Source organism: Pseudorasbora parva, chromosome 2 (assembly GCF_024679245.1).
Source record: "Pseudorasbora parva isolate DD20220531a chromosome 2, ASM2467924v1, whole genome shotgun sequence".
In the NCBI taxonomy this organism is placed as follows: domain Eukaryota; kingdom Metazoa; phylum Chordata; class Actinopteri; order Cypriniformes; family Gobionidae; genus Pseudorasbora; species Pseudorasbora parva.
The window spans coordinates 39,033,773-39,051,798 of record NC_090173.1 but is presented as its reverse complement, the minus strand read 5'-3'; the positions used below and the strand labels follow the sequence as shown (position 1 = coordinate 39,051,798).

Below are 18,026 nucleotides of genomic sequence, written 5' to 3'. Positions count from 1 at the left end.
TAGGCCTACTAACTCAGACCAAGGGTTTTCGAAATATCGCTAAAGGCGCTTTATGGGCTCCAGCGAAACGAATTAAGAGACATATGTTTTGGGTAGACTAGCCAAAGTTACACATATATATTAATTATGTTCAAGACTATTTTTAATGATCTGTTCTGACTAAGTTCCAATCCCGAGAACGCAAAAATATTTGATTTTACTGACAGCATTTTAAATTGAATAAAATGAAGTAGTCTATTTCGACACACAGCCTACATTCAAGAATTGTTTATCTTTCTACATACACACACACACACACATATATATATATATATATATATATATATATATATATATATATATATATATATATACATTACATATATATATATATATATATATATATATATATATATATATATATATATATACATATATATATATATATATATATATATATATACATATACATATACATATATATATATATATATATATATATATATATATATATATGTATATATATATATATATATATATATATATATATATATATATTCATACACACGCGCGCGGAAAATATCTTATTTAAAAGCATCAACAAGTTTAAAAATCCCTGGCTTAGAATAATGTGAACACATGAGATACTCTACCGAAGTCTTGTTATTTCTTTCAATTTTATAAAATGTATCAACCGGGTGTAATGGTTTGCATTGTTTATTTCTTAAATATTTGGGAATTGCCCTGACTTTTGATCTGTTTTCAACAGACAAAATCACCGCTTGTGAAAAAAACATCCAAATTCATTTTCCAGTTTTCTGAATCACCCATTCACTAACAAAGTCAGTCATTGAAGCATGACGTCGCGATTTCATCTGAACTTGAACCGCAAACTCCAGGCGATCAATCGATCAGTTCACAAAACCTTTCCACATTGGGGAAAAAAGATGATTAGAAAAAAAACTGATGCGGTTTCTAACCGCCCCTTACTGCGCCTCACCAGTGATGCGGTTTCAAGGCGTCCTTGTGAAAGCAGTGAGTGGAAGAAGGGTCACACTCACACAGGACGAAAAGACCTACGTGAATTGTCGGGTTTTTAAAAAAGCATACCTCAGTTGCTACTCCTTCCTAAATGACAACACTTTCGGGAAAAAGCTGAGCTTCAAGACGTCGTTTTCTCCCAGGACTCGCGGGAACAATAGCGCCGATTTGCTATGGAAACCGTTCCGTCTCGAGACGCTGCGTGGTCGTCAGTGCAGCCCTACAGCTTCATGGCTCTCTGAGCGCGTATGTCATTAATGACCAGCGGAGCGGCATTAAACGGCAGACGCAGTCGGGTTTGTTCGTGTTGGCAATTTTAACTGTACTGATAAAATACCTGTTTTCCTTTGGATGTTAGTTGCATACGTGCGGCTTTCCCAATGCCTACAATCAGCATGGATTGTTGATTTAGGATCCTTTCTTTCTTCCATTGTTCACGATGACCCATCATCTCGATTGTTAAGGTGGGTGTTGAATGCGTTTTGGAAATAAACATTTTACATATAGCGTAGGCTACCAGTCGTATGTTTAAATTGTTATTTCTTTTATGGTTATTCACATGTTTGGACTGAAAAAAGCTGAATTTAGTCAATATTTATTTTATTTTTTTTATCAAGGAAATTATTTTTTTGAAGCCTATGCGCTCATTTAGTTGTAGGTTATATTATACATAATATGCATCCAAGAAAAATATGTTAAGGGACTAAACTCTCGCATGAGTCTTTTATTGTATTTTACCCATTAAACTTAATTAACTATTTCATAGTTATATTTGATCTGAGTCTTTTACATGCCTCAAAGCAAAGTGCAATGTATACAAACAAAAAGTTATTAAATACATTTTAAAAGATACATGTCTGGTGTATTGAATTTACTGCAAACACACTTTGCTTCAACTTAGACTGCAAGTTCAGTTTGCAACATGTTAGTCTATGAATGCTTCAGATGTGGGCAAACAAATTTGAACCAAAATGATGTGAAAATTGTGCAAGTTTCATTATCCGTCCTCTCCTTATAAGTCATGTCAGTGTATTAAAATAAGTCAATGGTTCAGCCTATGCAATTCTCTATCTAAATTAGAATTGTAATGCTGGGCTTGACATGAAGACTGAATGCAAATCTTTGTTTATTCAGACCAGAAGGGAACTAAATCATTTAGTAATAAACAATGTACTGAAGTAATCCAGCACACATCTTGCATGGTGCGCTCTGGCCCTTTTCCTGGTGTGTGCACATAACTATCCCCTGAATTTGCAAGTCACACTGGTTTGTACTTCCCAGTTGAAAATGGAAGGTATGTTTAAAAAAATTATAGTGCAAATTCCCAGAAAATACATGACGGGGTTAAAGCATTGAAATGCAACAACAAACTATACCTTTTCATTATCCTCTGCGTGTCATTTGTTAGGACTGCTAAAATTATATTTAGCTTTAGTATTGGACACTATATTACTGACATCTGACTTAAGGCATCTTAAGGCATATATAGTTCATTTGAAATGTTTTCACAATTCCACAAAAATAAATGAAATTCCTAAAAGCATTAAATGTCTAAGAAATATGGAAACTGTCACTGTGTGGAAAGAAAGCATAAATAACTTGTGATTTGATAATATATATACATTTTTAAAAAATGATGTCCGGGTGTTTCATTTGACTCCCTTTGGCAGTAATGTATGAGGAATATACAGTATATTGCTTATTATCAAGAACTGAAGAGTATGCAAGGCAAACAAACATAGAATCTTGCCTTGGTAAACTTTTTTTTTTTTGAGCATGCTGGGAAAATATCCTACAATCATGAGGGAAACGGTTTCCTAAAACAATACCCTTTTATGTTCTTGGCAGACACATTTTTAACAAAAGAGGTTCCAAAAGTAACAAAAGCCCTAACTTACTGTAACCACAGAGATGATAGTATAATGTTGCCTCTCTAGCAGTTTAGCAAAAGGTCAATTCTATAAAATAAAGATATCCGTCTCCTACAGCCCCTGTTGCTTTTGAATCAGATGACTCATAGCTGTATGTGTAAGTGTGAGTGAGTGAGTGAGAGTGTGAAAGAGAGAGAGATAAATAAAATATAAAAATGTAATATTGTTGTGGCTTCCCTTTCTAACACACTGTATACTACCTAATTTGTTTTGTATATCATTTCAAACTGCATTTACACATTGCAATTTTGTATAGACTATTCATAAACTGAATTAACAGAAAAATTGCTATATCGTTATGTATATCGTTTTCGGGATATCAAATGAGCTATATCGGGATATGAAATTTTGGCCATATCGCCCAGCCCTACACTGTAACATATCTGATGCAGTGCATGTTGTGTTTTGAATGCTTTGGGGTGGTTTGCAAAAGATGGAAGATTAATATATGTGATTTTTATAGAATGGGAGTGGTACACAAAGCACATACACACAGCAACACTCGCAAATATACAAATGAGATGGACCTTTAAAGGTAAATTTAATGGATATTTGTTTATTAAATGTTATTTAAAATGGCAAACAATTGTTTATTAGTTTTAGCAAAGACCGCATTGATGATTGATCACAAGCTTGTGATTTCACCCTGCCTTCTGTCATGTTGCATATTAAGTTCAGCTGAAATTGTTGCACTATTATTATGTCACTAACTCATTAATGATTTGTGTGGATACAATATGTCCTTGGTTGGGATGAAAAGATCGAAAAAAAATATAAAATTGTCATTAGAAACAGCGCCATCTAAAGCTAGCGGCTACACACTGCATGTCGGTGGGCTATCTTTCTCAAGGTCCTGAAAAGAATGGAGGATAGAGCTGACCTTAGCAAGTCATGTAATTCAACATAATTGTATCTAACCATGATGACCATGGCTAAGCTCGTTTTGATAACTTATTACCCTATAATTTTCATACAATACACGCAAAAGAAATTCACCTCTGTTTCAGTGAAAGTGTGACCCTTATAAAATGGTGGAGGGGAAAAAGGCCATAAAAATATACATAGACCAAAGTATCTACTTTTGCACTAACAAATGACCAGAAAAGCTTAGTGTTGTGGACGTTAGCCAAGAGTGCAATCTTTTCTACTCCATCAGCAATAAAGATTACTATTTATCAACAGATATAATTTAGTCAAGGGTAAAGTAATGTTGTGCACATGGTGTTGTGATAACCTTTACAATTTATTTATTTATTTAAAAGCCATATTTTCACTTATACGTTAGGCAACTTAAGCCATAAGTGTTTGAAATGATAGTAAAATCATAATTTGACATTTTAAACAAAAAGGTTAAAATATCTCAGAAGGCATGTTATTATAATGATGATGTCATACATGATGCTAGCTGTTATTTCTGCTTGTGTCAGAGATGAAAACCTATACTCTTTAAATATATGAGTCATATTTGCTGACAGCTGCATTAAACAAGGAAAATAACAGGAAATTTAAGCAGATATGGGCAGTGCAAGGGAAATCTCAGTGTGGTATTTTAAGAGAGGTTTTTTCTTTATCTGGCAAAGCAAAACCTATACAAATATATTTTCAAGAATCGGCATGCACAAATAAAAATGATGCCCTTAAAGGGTTAGTTCACCCAAAAATGAAATTGATGTCATTAATGACTCACCCTAGTGTCATTCCTCACCCGTAAGACCTCCGTTCATCTTCTGAACACAGATTGAAGCATTGAAAATACATTTTGTTTCAAAAATAACAAAAACTGTGACTTTATTCAGCATTGTCTTCTCTTCCTTGTTTGTGTTCAATCCTCAAATTAAGATTCAAACGGTTGTGAATCAGCGTATTGATTCATGATTCAGATCGCGTGTCAAACTGCTGAAATCACGTGACATTGGCGATCCGAATCATTGATCGATTCACTGATTCATAACCATTTGAATCTTTATTTGAGGATTGAACAAAAACACGGAAGAGAAGACAATGCTGAATAAAGTCATAGTTTTTGTTATTTTTGGACCAAAATGTATTTTCGATGCTTCAAGAGATTCTAACTAACTAACTGATGTCACATATGGACTACTTTGATGATGTTTTTATTCCCTTTCTGGACATGGACAGTATAGTGTGCATACACTTTGATACGCTGTCGGAATAAATATAAAATATCTTAAACTGTGTTCTGATGATGAACGAAGGTCTTACGGGTGTAGAACGACATTAGGGTGAGTCATTAATGACATCAATTGCATTTTTGGGAGAACTAAGCCTTTAAGTTCAGTCACACCTGTTTGATTCCAGTGGTTTTCCTATATCTGTGATTTCAGTCACACAAATGCTTTACATTGGTCGCCCGGGGCAGATGTAATCTACTTTACTGCTTTATCTGCACTTTATGGAGGCACAACTGCTTACTGGGAAAATACTTCAGTCCATCAAAAGGTAAATAAACAGCTTAGAGAGCCTATTTTACATTACTTAACAAGAGAACATCTGCCAGTCTTTTAAATAGCATTTATGTGAAATATGTTTGGATACAGAATTGATGGCGGTTTTTTTTTTTTTTTTTTTTTTTTTTTTTGAGGAATCTTGGTAGAAATCCTCAGGGAATGGAGCTTTCTGCCTTCCTGTGCCTTCAGTCTTATAGGCAGTGACATCAGTGCTTGACAGGCGAGTGAGACAACCTGCCACCGAGCTCAAAGACCTTCCCAGGATGTCGAGCCCTTCTGGGGCTTAATCTCAGTGTGGTGGGCCGCTACTATATGACAGCTTTTAATTCTCTCTGGGCAACATTCATCACGCACTGTCTGCTATGGGCGCTGGATCAAATGTGCCCCAGGATATTCACATTCCAGCCAGCGTGTCCCAACCCACTTTACACCATCACATATATTCATGGCTCTTTTATTCATGAGTTTGTTTGCCTCTTGTTAGACCGCTCTCTCTCCCCTGTGCAGCGTCTGTCTGTGAGTGACAAGAGAGCGGCCAGGAGACCAGACTGAACATGGTTTACACATCAAATCATGCAGTGAGATGTGATATTCATGGGGCATATTTCTCCAGATCTAATAATAGTCTTCTTTTTATTTTAAATGAGATCATTTTCTTATGATGGATTTTCTTTGACAACTCTTGGTTGGTTTAAGAAATGTGTCAAAAGCTGTAACAGACTTATAATAAGAATTTCATAATACTGAATTTGAACATTCATGCATTTTTTTAACAGTTGTTGAGAGGTCAGTTGTAACAATGGGGGAAAAAATAGTTTAATCTGTATGCATCTTATAAGAGCTTACCATTGCTATAATACTTTTTAAAATATTTTGAAAAGGTTTTCCTTTCTACTATGATTCTATTATTTTAAAGTTTTTAGGACTAATATGTGTTTTATTTAAGCCTACACCATATAATGTTTCTTTGGAGTCACACAGTTTTTATTTCCATTGGAAAGTATACTGTTTAATTTTCAAAATTACTGTGTTTATTGTAAAGTATTGTTTTTTTTTATAACATCTGCCACAACAGCTATGAAAGGAAATTAAATGACAGCTTTTAATGGCAGTTGTTTCAATTCAAAGTCATCAAAACTCTAGGCTTCATTTTTTTGGACATACCTATTTTTTTGTATAACTTTAGAAATTATAGAAACAATTTGACAGAATATAATCCAGAACATACTCTAATATAGCCTATAGACTGTAAATACATATTTATAATTTATCTGTAACCTTTTTTTTTCTTTCCTGAAATATAGTTTCCAGTTTTTAATACAAGGACTACAGCAAATCCATTTGTAAAACCTTAATCTTCCTCTGAAAAAAAAAAAAAACGAATAAGAATGTTGTTGTGGCTTAAACATTTCCAGTGGAATCCAATCAGGGACTTAACAGAAAGCGTCTATCAGACACTGAGGGTCAGAGAGAGCTTTCAGGAAATTAAACTTATTTCAATGAAAAATTAAACGCAGTTCAAATCAGGCCCCATCGAAGGGGTGTTCAATGTGGGTGGGAGCGTGTTTGACATTTTTAATTAACTCAGGCTTTGTATTATGCCTGGGTTCATCACAAACCAGCAGTGTGCCTCGGTAGTTGGGATGCAGACTTTCAAAAGGGCACTGCTTCAGACGTTTCGCCGGATCCGAACTACGCACATACATGAGCTCTTTCCCAATAACCCTGCATGCCTGATCTCCCGTGACCTTCCCGCTCTCTTTGTCTGCCAGCTACTGACTTCTGGTCCTCAAGTGTCAGTCAGAAAAGAATTTTGTTGCCAGAGCAGAATTTAAGTCCATCTTCTCCCCTTGAGCTTTGGCTGAGTTCGCACACACATGACACTCGGTCCTCAGCATGGGGAAATAAGGCCCTCATGCAACACTACTGTCGTCTAGCCACAATGTTCGCAGTCGCAACCCCCCACTGTTTCAAGAGGCTGTGACATATCTGACCATTCATTATTCACAATACAGCACGGAACATTTTGAATCCCTCGACGTGCTTCGATTGAACTCTGCGATCATAAACATACCACAACATTTTGGCTTTTTAATCCATTTTTTCCCCCTCTTGTAAGTGTGCTTGGGTTTTGATACTTAATAATGAGATTAAATGGACTGTTGCCATAATAATGTTGTTTATGCAAGTTTGTGTTTTGTTATATGCAAATAACACTCGGATCTGATGCACATCAGAGCTGCAATTAAACCTTAATATCAAAAGAGCTTTTTAGGGCCTTGGAGTTGAGAACAATACAATTTTAATAAATAAATAAAGTCATTTCTTCATTTATTTACCAAACTCCACACATAGACTGGCTGATAATATGCTTGCTGGTGTGGATTATAGATGAGATTGTAAAATATAATCAGTTTTATGCTATTGGATCTTTGAATGAATGGACCGCATGTTTCCGTGATATGGGGAAATTATTTTTGCTTTATCTGTGATGGTGGAAAAGATCTTACTTTTAAACAGCTGCTAGGTACAAAGGAATAATGAAAAGTACAACAAATCAGAATGTTCACACGCTTTGTTGCCCCCCTCATCTTTAAATAGCACAAAGCTGGCACTGTGTTCTGAGGACAGCAATGGTTGAAAACATGCTATTAAAAAGTCATGGGAACAACATAACAGTAAATAGACACATGCAATTCTGAAGAAAGTGGTTGATTTTCATGGAAAACATGCTTTATCTCAGCTGCTCATCTATGGTGGATTTTTAGAGAGTGTCACAGTCAATTAAGTGTACATGGCTTTTGAATATATAGTTATATTATTTGTGGTGGGGGCTAGAATAGAACCCAACACAAATAATAATTATAGCTCATTATTAATTAAATAAATGTCATGAATCTATTTTCCATTACCTCTTTACAGGTATTAAATAGGGGAGACCGGTGAGTGTTGTAACATTATTTGCTTTAACGACTGTAACTCAGTTATTTTTTCTTTCCTTACCTTTTTTTTAATCTAGACTTTAAATATAAGTGGTTGGCTATAAGTCAAGTCCATGCCCTTCCCTCAACTACACCCATTTCTTTAGCGCTCAATTTTTTAAAAAGGGTTAGTTCACCCAAAAATGTATCTCCCTCATGTTGTTCCAAGCCCGTAAGACATTGGTTCATCTTCGGAACACAAATGAAGATCTTATAATGAAATCAGGGAGCTTTCTGTCCATCCATTGACATCACGCAACTACTACTTCAAACCTCAGAAAGGTAGTAAGGTCATCATAAGAGTATCCATGTGACTTCGATGCCTTAACCTCAATTTTAAAGTTCTAATTTACCATTTTATTTACAAAATATATAAATCTGAACTTGCATCAACACACAACGCAACACGTATGTGTAGTGGGGCTCCCGTGAAAGAGCTTTGGAGATTAATATTTTGTAAATAAAGGGGTAAATTAAGTACTCACGTCACTTCATAAAACTGAGGTTAAACCATCTTACAGGATTGGAATGACATGAAGATGAGCAATTAATGACAGAGTTTTTATTTTTGGGTGAACTAACTCTTCAAACGGTTAAAAAAGAAAATAGTATTTTAACAATAAGTAAAAGTAAAATGATTTTAAACAAGTGAACCTGCTGATGCCAGTTCTGTTATTTAATATGCATTAACCTGATCACAAAGTGAAATATTTCTTAAGTTATCACTTATTGCAGGCATTTCACCTAAGGTACCCACAAGCTTGGTCACTGCTTACATTGTTTTTGTACAATAATATGAGGTTGGGAATTGTTATATAATGGCTTATGATATGAATTAGATGTGTTTATTTAGATTTCTAGACCAGTTACGCTGGGATAGAGTGTCTGCAACACCTGTTTAATATTAAGTTTACCACAAAAACATGTTGTTTTGGCCTTTAAACTGCATATGCACCTGTGTCATTGTTCGGTAAATAGCTTGCATGTCATCGCTTAAGCTTCTCGCACCGATTTCAGACTTAGGACTTCTGACTGTGATGGAAAAGGGTAACGTACTAACAGCATAGACACCCTAAAAAAGAGTATGAGGTGCAATAAAAGTTTCCATCGACTGCTAGCAGTCATCAGCACTCCACATAAGATTTTCATTTGGTCATGAGAGCCATGACAAACAAGCGGTGGAACAAAACCCTCCTATGACATTTTCAGAATTCATTGTATGCCTATTGATCCATAGAAGAGGGACAAATGACTGTCATTTTCTGCTTTGTTGCTGAACTCCATCAGTCTTGCTCATTTGCTCTCATTTTTCTTCATGCCATCAATCACGTACAATAGAAATCATTTTGCTTGATGTATTTGCTGTCTGTGTCAATACATAGATGATTAAAACTGCAGAATGCATCGTGGTATCATAAATAAACAGTTTATGGGAACCTAGTAACATTAAATGACTAATTATAAATGGCAACGGTTTTAAATGACTGGTAGTAATAAAAGAGCAGTACGTAAATCTAAACGAACAGATGTGCAGACTTTTTTTAGTCATCCTCAAGCTACATTCCAAGAGATGAAAAGGTACACGTTCAGCACATTTGCAATCAAAGACTGTGCCACAAATGAGTGTTTATCAATGAAGACATGTTTTAGGACATGAAACAACAAAAACACAGTATTGATTTTGTTCTACCATGATGCTTATCTTAGGGTCTAAAGAGTCTTTATGTGCATGAAGGTGACTCAGAGCTGGATGGTAAGTATAGCTGGCCATGAATTCTGGGAAATACAATGCGATGTGCTTCAGCTGTTTGCCATTAACCCTGGCGCACCTAGCTTGGAAGGTCATCTGACCTCGCGCGTGTTAAATAAAGGCCTGATGCTTTGAATAAATTGGTCAGTTGAAGAGCAGTATTGCTGTGATACAATGGCCCACAATGCTTGCAATTTATAGCAGAGCTTTTTTATTTAGTGATAAAAGCTGCTATGATGGAAGGTGACAGCTTCTAGCACAGAAATAAATCACACAGAAAATGGAAGGCTTTCGCTTTGACCCTGCATATAAAAAGTGTCATTTTGCATTATTGATCTCTTGGAAACCATGACCAGGATGATGGATGCCTAAATTTCTGTAAACCTGCATGGATTTGAAAAAGACCAAGTGCATGCATTAGGGATATAAATTATTAATATTTCTTTGCTCCTGACCATGATCAAAGTTGTTATTATTATGTTGTTTTTTTGGTTCGTAAATGTGTTGTGAAATATTGACATATACATAAGGGAGCACAGAGCTTACAGAAAGAGGATGATGGCTATTGCTGCACAAAACCTTTAAAATCATTTACAATCTAATTGAACATTTTTCTCATTACACATGAGCATTCATAAAGTCAAAGGGTTATCTAATAATGTGGTCTAAGTTTAAATGTTTTAAAAAATAAATATATTTTAAGAAAGTTATTTTGTTGTTGTTTTAAGACTGTATAATGATTGTTCCGATGTACCTGTGTAGGCTAAGAGTAAAACGGTTGTTGTGTAGATCTAATGAGTAAAATACAGTAATCACTGCTCGCAGCTCCTGCCGGAATAAAATAATGCAATCTTTATTTTTCACAGAAACTTAGGTCTTATGCAATAAAACAACCAACTTGTATTAACAAAGTGCAATATGCATTGCAGCCTACCCATGTACAAAATCCCAGCGTGAAAGTGGCTTTGAAGTTTGCTAGCGACTGTGCAAAAATAGCATAGCATGACAAAAACAAACTCCCGTTAATATGCGCTGCCTCCTTCTGAATGCACCCACACGGCATTTTCATCTACCCGTGTGTGGTTTGCGTAGTCGGTGAATCTGAGGCCTCTGGAGTGCGGGCGTCAGCCTCTATCAGCCGCAACATACATGCCATTTCTGGGCATGAAAACCACAGCTCACCCCGGGAGCCGAGACTTAGCATGCCAAACAATACCTTACAGTTACACTCAGTCTTTTCAGCATTCTTTTAATCATGACATCACGAGTATCGGCTTCCTCCTCTGAAAAGGCGCCCAGATGCAGCTGCTCATGTCACTCCACAAAGTAGACAAGTGCACGCAGATGAGAGAGAAGCTTTGCCGCTTTGGCACAAAAGCAACTTCACATTATAAGAATGTGAGACAAATGTTTGAAAGACTTTAATGAAACTGTCACTGTCGATGATCTATATCCAGCTGATGGTGTCGTGCTAATGCTCAGGAAATATGTGCATGCTAACAGCACTTTCAGATGGTTTCCTGAAAGATAGCATTGCTGTATGCCGAAATCGTGTTGGCTTTTATTAAGACTCTTGGGTCACTACTTCCATTTGATTAAGGCGTATAGGCTATTATAATATATCCTACCTTTTTGTTACTTCAAAAGTGCTGATATGTAGCTATTACTGACAAAAATCACTTTTTACTCCGTTTTCTCTATGTGACCTCTCCAGAAAAGAGGTTGTCTGACAGACAGCACAAGTATGCCTACTAGATATCTGTAAAAGAGTGCTTGTTCTGTTGTGTACAAAATCTGAATCAACTCCGAGAGCTCTGATTTGCAGGGGTGGTAAGTACTCAAGTAAAAATACTTTGATACTTTACTTAAGTATTTTTTTCGGGGATCTGTACTTTACTTGAGTATATTTTATTTGCATCTACTTTTACTCTTACTCCACTACAATATTAAAGGCAAAGTGTACTTTTTACTCCAATACATTTCCCCATGCCCGCTCCAAGTATTAAGTATTTATTACACTTGATTTCCAAACCGGTCTGGTCATGGATGATCCAGTCGGGTATAGACTTGGAAAAGCTGACAAGTCAGGTTTGCCACACTAACTTTAGCTCAGTGTTTCCCCAACTTTTTTATTTTGCGGCACACTATTTACTATGAAAACATCGGTAACATTTTACAATACAGGTGCACTATTATAATTCATGCCTAACTAATGCACAGATATCCATGAGTTAATGTATTACTAATGAAGAACTAAACCATTTATTAATGATTACTGCATCAGCAACTAATGAACATTCTATATGATTAATAGATTAAGTAATATATGAATTGCTATTGACATCATTAATTCCCTAATAACATATTACATTAACTAATAATGTAAATTCATGTATTCAAAGCCATGCATTCCAACTCTCAGTTGTTTGTTTAATTAATCATTAATCATAACAATTGGAAAATTATATCATAACTTTTTTGTTGAGGCACATGACTATTAACTAATTGTTACGTAATATGTCATTGTGGTTATGGCTTTTGAATTAATTTTGAATTAGTTAATAGTATCTTGCTCCTCATCTGTTTTATGGAGCTAATGTTATGGAACATGTCTATTTTAAGTTTAACCCCTATACTGCGTTAAGGTGCTTCATTGTCTCCTATTAATTGCAAATCTAACAAATTCTTATTTGTAGTATCTAATCTTAACATTTGTTCAATTAAAGCATTGCATATCAGTCCCAAAAGATTTTATCTGCTTATTGATATTTACAGTTAATTTGAATATTTACTTTTTACTTTCGGTACTTGAGTACCTTTTAAATCTGATACTTTTGTACTTTTACTCAAGTGATGTTTGAATGGAGGACTTTCTACTTTTACTGGAGTATTTTTTTATGTAGGTATATATACTTTCACTCGAGTATAACTTTTGAGTACTTTTACCACCTCTGCTGATTTGTGTAACATGACCACTGTATCACCTGACCTACACTGTAAAAAAAGGCAAATTTTGAACTTTTGCAGTAGAATCGACTTGGATGTTTAAGTTATTTCAACATAAATTATGTTAAACTGACTTTAAAAAATGAGTTACATCTTGTATAACTAATAAAAACAAGTTGAACATTTCTTAACTTATATTGATGAGTTAAAACAATGTAAAAACATATGTTGTCATAACTTTTTTCACTGTAATTTTTTACAGTGTATTCATTTTACAGATTATAGTATTGCAATAGAAATGAATAATTATTAGTGTTTTTTTGTTCCGACCTACTTTTGCCATGTGTTTGAGTGAGTCACTGAATCATTCACCGGACTGGCTCATTCAAAAACTGAATGAAAACAAGTGAGTGAAATAGGACACTGTAACTGCTGCGGATCTTCTGACAAGACACAGGAATTCATTACCATGGCCCTCATATTGTACATTGGTTGTACTCTCAAGTGCACTCAATAATATTCGACACCACTACAAATGACTATCCCTTCAAATAGTACACTGTATAAGAGGGGGCCATTTCAGACACAGCCGCTGAATCATTTGGAAAAAGAAATGCTACTGTGTGACGAGCTGAGACTCAATAGTTCATTCTGTTGTTGCTTTGTTTCTAACTTTTATTGGCAAAGCAAAAATACACTAAGTATCTGTCAATATGTAAAATATAATTGTAATTTTAATGGTAAAAGACTAGCCTGACACGCCAGACCCACAACAAGATTAGATTATCTGCCGCTAGGCAGTGCCGCCTCGTGAGGTTGTGGGGTCCTAGGCAAGATCATAAAAATTGGCCCCATTGGAGTAAAAAAATGCTCTTAAGGGCCCTCCAAGATAAGGCGGGGCCCTAGGCGACCGCCTATATTGCCTAATGGAAAGGCCGACTCTGCCGCTAGGGTACGTCTAGATTTCTAGGCTAGTAAAAGACTATAAAAAATGGAACAGTAAAAACCTGATACAGAGAAAACTGTAATAGATCTAATAGGACATTACAAGTAATTTTACAGTATGAAATATGAAGTTCTGGAAGTCAAAAAGAACAAATGATCTTATGATTTACAGTGGAAATGTTTTTTTTAAAAATCAAAACAACTGTTTATTCTTTTTTTTCTAATCAGTTCTATAGGGTTTTATGTTACATTGCATCTTGTTTAATGAATTTGTATTGCATTATTTTTAGTGTCATGTTACCATATGTTTTGTGTATGTGCACATGACACTGTGTGTGTGTCAGCTTGTGTATTTGCCTCAGCTTGAGTTACTTGTGATGAACCATGTGGCTTTCTTCTTACCAGCTATTATAAAGTTAAAAAACATAATTTAATTATTATTAACATTACTTCAGTTAATGAAATGCATGTTTTGTTTTGTTTTACTGTAAATTTAAAGTCAATCCATGAAGTGTGATGTTGCTACCGTATTTTTAGAGTAAAGTACATCTGCCATAAAATTTAGTGTTAACTTCGTTTCCTAGTACAAAAGCATTATCGCGCTCGTAATTGTTTTGCTGGGCTGCAGTTGTAAATGTGTCAGCTGGATGATAATTTTCTCGTTTAAAATGTAGCATGTGTGGTGAACGCAAACCACAAATTTCAATGACCTTTGGCATTGTGTTCTAAACTCGAGCAGCACGTTATATAATTGCAGCTGATGTCTGCAGGGATTGACTGTCAAACACATTTACTACAGCATTGTGAAGCAGCCCTTGCCATGTTTGAATCCATGCAAGCAGTGTTTTTCCTCCAAGGATGTAATGTCTCTAAAATGTTAGTCATACCGCATGGGTGGAAACCTTCATTACTCATTTTGCTTCATGAGCTTTTTGGCTCAGACCAAATAAGCTGTTAGCAGCACCCCTTCTCCAAAACGAGATACCCAGCTGTGTGGGGAGCATAAAATTATAAAACGTGTATAAAGGATTGGGAGGATGCAGCAAGTAAAGCATATGCTATTTCAAGCCCAGCAAGGCTGATCGCACTTTGTTTCCTTTTGATTTCTAATGGTTCCATCTCCTGTGCTCTCTGGGGTGTGTCCAATGCATAGAAACAGCTGTCTGCAAATCTGGGTCATACCAGCCCAGCGTTCATGGCCTTTAACAGAGCAGAAGCCAAGGAGCATGACAAACAGAAGCCACCGCATCTTCTGTAAGACCTTAGAATGTTTTTTTGTAATTTTGCACAGATTCAATCAACATGTTTTACAACAAAACCCCGCACCCATGTCCTTGCTGTCAAACCGTTTTTCCTGGATTTGTGATCGCTTGAACAGAGCATTGATGGATGCAATTTTTTACAGGCATCCCAGACATCCTTGGGGGTGCTTTATAGTGACAGTAAATGTGGCTTGGATATTGAAACGCACTCTGCAATTCACATGACAAGATCCGAAGCTCTCTGAATTGCTGTGCCTTATGGCAGTATTCAGTGAAACAACATTATCTAAATACTCCTATGACTTGGCTGTCTTCTTTTGAACAGAGCATTTGTAAAGACTCAAATCGTTGCTGTTCTTGCAAGAATTGTTCAAAGCATCTCTATGGCCAAAAAAAGAAAGAAAAAAGAAGACATTTTTCACAATCTATTTGGATCAAATCAAATGTGACCTACTAATAATACAGGTTTAGCTGATCTCTAGTTGATTCTTAAGAGTTCTTTTTGGCTATTGTGTAATCTTTATCAGAAATGTTCTAGTCATTTTGAATGGCATATTGCTTCAGGGAAAAACACATGGAAAATATATGAGCTTTAAAATCAATCCTGAAAAGATTTTATTGAAATTTCTATTGATGTTCAAATCAGAGGCTGGGACCCACTATGGGGGGTATTATACCCACACAAACTCCCAAGGGGTTATTTTTCAAGATGACTTGAAAAGATTTCAAATAAGCCAGAACAAGCATTGCAATAAGCCAAACAACTGGAAATGCATATAAATAGTCTGAGTGTACAATCTCGTGGAATGTATATGCCAAAATTAGTTTTGGCGTGCATATGGTACGCGTTTTTTTGCGTGCAAATGACACGCACTTTATGGGGTATTATACGTATGAACCACCCACCCCACCACCCTAATCCTACCCAAGAGCGTGTCACATGCACGCCATAAAGTGCGTATCATATGCATGCGAAAAACAGCGTAGCATATGCACGGCCAAACTCATTTTGGCGTATACATTCCACGAGACTTCACACTCGTAGCCTACTATTGATACGCATTACCATGTGATCATGTTGATTAATACACCCAACCGTCTTGCTATGGCTTTATGAAAGGGGTGGTTTAAAAGTGTGATTGCTATTCCTGAGAAAAGCCATGTAAATTAATAAAATCAATTCAAATGATTTAAAAAAAGAAAGAAACTATTTTTTAATGAATAGGCTATACATTTTTATAGTTATGCCAAATTTCAAATATTTTAATAGGGTAGAAATTTTTAGTACAAAATATTTGTAAAAATCCTCATCTTTAAACCTGTACAGGTCACGGACATCTGGAAACTGATATCAGAGGGCCTTTGAATATTGTTGTAGTCAAAGGGCTGGGTCTTGGTGTTAGGCATTTTTATCCAGATAATCATTGGAAAGCAAATAAATATTAAGGGTTTTTATTTTGTGTTACAGCATGCTGTAAAAGCCCGATATATTCAAGCAAAATCGAAGAACAAACTGGTGTGACGAAAATCAGGACAAATTAAGTTTGGAGTTCGAAACAGCTTGCCAAAGTGGACTTTCCAGAAAAGTTTGTACAGGGCCACCACCAGAACACAAAAAGACCAAACCCCCCATCCAGCTTTGGGACAGAACTTTTTTCAAAAATGTAATATGGGGCCTTAATTTGATAGGAGACACCCATTAGATTCGGTTCTGTTATTTATTTCGATTTTTCGACTAAGAGAAAGTAGTACTAATATTATAACTAACTAACATATATAACTAAAAAAAAAAAAAATCATAATGTAAAATGTTGACTGTAGGAGCTGTTGTAGAATCTTCAGCATCCAGATGACTTTCCTTTTGTATGGAGAAATGTTTAACAAAACTGCCCAATTGTTACCTCAGCAGCTTAGAATTTTTCTACAGTAGTGCAGTCCTTTTTAAAGCATTAACATTGTGAAAACTGTTAATGGAAGAGGGGAACAGTGGTTGTCCTGACAAACCAGGTTTATAGAACAATAAAACACACTTGTACTCAACTGTGAAGCCTGACTTGAGAAGAGTTACAGCACAGCTTCAATTCATAAAAGGACTTTCATTGAATGCTGGTTTACCAAAAGTGACGTCACAAGGTTTAAATGCTCTCCTTTTCGACACAATGCCATAATCCTACCAGCGGCCATTTCAGTGGAGTCGTGCTGGGTAGCTGTAAAACGGAGAACGACCATATACTGAGAGCTGATGGGAAACCAATTTTCTTTTTCTCCAGGGAACATATTTCACATGGTTCTGGTTCCACAAAATGCTTTGACAATTTTCTTGAAAATAATAAGTACCAATAGGAGATATAAATATAAAAGTTGGCCTCAAGAAAGTGAGGGATCAGTGGACATGCTCACTAATGCTGTGGACACCAGCGCCTTCATTTAACACCGACAGACATATACCCTGGCCCAGATTAAAAAAAGCTCCCTGTGTAACACCTGATCTGAAATCCAATCCCATATTGAGTGCATGTGTAAGTGAAAATTGAGGTCATACTAATCTGTTCCTCTGTCTCTTTCTGTCAAACCATAATCCAATCCATAACCATGCCACTGAAGCCATACAAAGTAAATGCATAAACCTGCTTTTCACCGAAAGGCCATAATCTACAGCGTGTTATAAAAAAAGAGGTTCATAAATGATATCTAAAAATCAAGTTTGTACCACTTTTAACCGT

At 35.7% G+C, this 18,026-nt stretch overlaps 1 protein-coding gene and 1 long non-coding RNA gene across 2 annotated transcripts in view; one reads left to right on the top strand and one right to left on the bottom strand.

The window, feature by feature from the left end:
* tnrc18 (trinucleotide repeat containing 18) overlaps positions 1–1,820 on the bottom strand; it is a 63,705-nt gene extending 61,885 nt beyond the window's left edge. Inside the window, exon 1 of the mRNA XM_067419791.1 lies at positions 1,090–1,820. The gene's annotated coding sequence lies outside the window, so the exon portion shown is untranslated. The remainder of the gene's footprint in view (positions 1–1,089) is intronic.
* On the top strand, positions 1,348–7,591 carry LOC137043563 (uncharacterized). The gene is made up of 3 exons (XR_010898521.1): positions 1,348–1,484; positions 5,297–5,411; positions 5,554–7,591. It is a non-coding gene; the product is annotated as an uncharacterized lncRNA (long non-coding RNA).
* Positions 7,592–18,026: the final 10,435 nt, after the last annotated feature.